Source organism: Calliphora vicina, chromosome X (genome assembly GCF_958450345.1).
Source record: "Calliphora vicina chromosome X, idCalVici1.1, whole genome shotgun sequence".
Taxonomy (NCBI): domain Eukaryota; kingdom Metazoa; phylum Arthropoda; class Insecta; order Diptera; family Calliphoridae; genus Calliphora; species Calliphora vicina.
Genome location: NC_088785.1, coordinates 492195 through 494694, shown reverse-complemented (window position 1 = coordinate 494694; position 2500 = coordinate 492195). Strand labels below are relative to the sequence as shown.

Sequence of the window (2500 nt, the reverse complement as noted above, 5' to 3'; positions counted from 1 at the left end):
TGATCAACCACTGTTCACACGAAACCCTTCTCCACTTCAGTCCTCCAAGGTCTCATTCGATTATTTGCTACTACCACCAAGATCTGTACCAATGGCAGCTCCATGCAGGCTTACGCCAAACACTTCTATGCTCACCATTGTACCCTCCTACTCACTAAAGTTTCAAAGTTTATAATCCAACCGAAATTGAACATAAACCATTTACTTTAGCGGTAATGTATAGGTATACAACTTAAGCGCCATCCATTTTAAGGGCTAGTTGCTTCGGCAGGTGAGTTGTTACACACTCCTTAGCGGATTACGACTTCCATGTCCACCGTCCTGCTGTTTTAAGCAACCAACGCCTTTCATGGTATCTGCATGAGTTGTTAATTTGGGCACCGTAACATTACGTTTGGTTCATCCCACAGCGCCAGTTCTGCTTACCAAAAGTGGCCCACTGGGCACATTATATCACAACCACTACCTTCATACCAAGAAAGGTGAGGTTCTTACCCATTTAAAGTTTGAGAATAGGTTAAGATCGTTTCGACCCTAAGGCCTCTAATCATTCGCTTTACCAGATAAGATTATTTTACATAATTTTTAAATGCACCAGCTATCCTGAGGGAAACTTCGGAGGGAACCAGCTACTAGATGGTTCGATTGGTCTTTCGCCCCTATACTCAATTCTGACAATCGATTTGCACGTCAGAACTGTTTCGGTCTTCCATCAGGGTTTCCCCTGACTTCAACCTGATCAAGTATAGTTCACCATCTTTCGGGTCACAGCATATATGCTCAAGGTACGCTCTAGTTAGAGGTATAAATAATATAAATACTATTATACATAACTGTATAGAACGCCCCGGGATTGAATTAATAGACTATAAATAGGCTAAAAACTAATCCCATTAAATTAAGTTATGTTAATTACGCTATTAGGTTTTTATTCCCAATAACTTGCAAATATGTTAGACTCCTTGGTCCGTGTTTCAAGACGGGTCCCGAAGGTATCCTGAATCTTTCGCATTGTTAATCATATAAGTGCATATAATAAACATAAAGATCAATGATCAATATGCTATTATAAAATATAAATATTTAAGCACTATATATAATAAATCTATCAACACTTTATCAAATCAAAAGCATTTATTCGATATTAAAATGCAAGCAAAATAATTTGAATAAACTTAAGCAAATGATCTTATGATAAATATATTTATGTTAATAGATTACAATGTCCTTTATAGAAAAAATGCACACCATTATTATAATATTATAAATATTAAAATCATAAAGATGAATTTTCCATAACGGATATTCAGGTTCATCGGGCTTAACCTCTAAGCAGTTTCACGTACTATTTAACTCTCTATTCAGAGTTCTTTTCAACTTTCCCTCACGGTACTTGTTTACTATCGGTCTCATGGTTATATTTAGTTTTAGATGGAGTTTACCACCCACTTAGTGCTGCACTATCAAGCAACACGACTCTTTGGAAATGCCATCTAGTAATCATTAACGTTATACGGGCCTGGCACCCTCTTTGGGTAAATGGTCTCATTTAAGAAGGACTTAAATCGTTAATTTCTCATACTAGAAATTTGACATTCCATACACTGCATCTCACATTTGCCATAAAGACAAAGTGACTTAGTGCTGAACTATTTTCTTTTCGCTCGCCGCTACTAAGAAAATCCTTGTTAGTTTCTTTTCCTCCCCTCATTAATATGCTTAAATTCAGGGGGTAATCCCATATGAGTTGAGGTTGTAATAAAAAAATTTTTTAAATCATAAAATATCAAAACCACAAATAGAAATCATTTCTTTTATTTTCTGTTTAAATAAAAAATTCTTTTTAATAGAGAGGCAATCCTAGTTTCATAAAAAAATATTTTATGCTAGACCTTCCTCAATAAAAAAATGAATATAAAATATATAATATTAAATACTCTGATTTTATTCGTTAGAGGTTTTGTATCTTTAACTTTTAGTATTATGAATATAGTAGAATATCCAGTAATACAACATGTGCTTTTAAAAAATTTTACATATTAAATATATAAAAGATTTTTAAAGCAACTTATTTAGCATAGTCTTACAACCCTCAACCATATGTAGTCCAAGCAGCACTCTAATTATAAATTAAAGTACCTTACAGCATGGACTGCGATATGCGTTCAAAATGTCGATGTTCATGTGTCCTGCAGTTCACACGATGACGCACAGTTTGCTGCGTTCTTCATCGACCCATGAGCCAAGTGATCCACCGCTTAGAGTGATATATTTATTTTTGTTTAAATAGCAATTCATAAATTTGTTTATTGAAAGAAATCAAAAATACACCAAACCAAATTGGCATATATCAATTCCTTCAATAATATTTTTTTTAATTTTAAAACATACCACAAAGTTTGTTGCGAATATCTTAGTTCTTTTAGAAAGAACAATTTTTTTTAACTTGTATACAAGTACAACTATAATTGTGAGTTTAATTTTTATGCAATGTATGGAT

The 2500-nt window shown here is 33.6% G+C and overlaps 2 non-coding genes across 2 annotated transcripts in view; both read right to left on the bottom strand.

Annotated features, from left to right (window-relative positions):
• LOC135962918 (large subunit ribosomal RNA) overlaps positions 1-1756 on the bottom strand; it is a 3938-nt gene extending 2182 nt beyond the window's left edge. The window contains exon 1 of the ribosomal RNA XR_010576757.1: positions 1-1756. This exon is cut by the window's left edge and continues 2182 nt beyond it. This is a non-coding gene — a ribosomal RNA (large subunit ribosomal RNA).
• Positions 1757-2086: 330 nt separating this feature from the next.
• Positions 2087-2266, bottom strand: LOC135962973 (5.8S ribosomal RNA). The gene has a single exon (XR_010576784.1). It is a non-coding gene; the product is annotated as a 5.8S ribosomal RNA (ribosomal RNA).
• Positions 2267-2500: the final 234 nt, after the last annotated feature.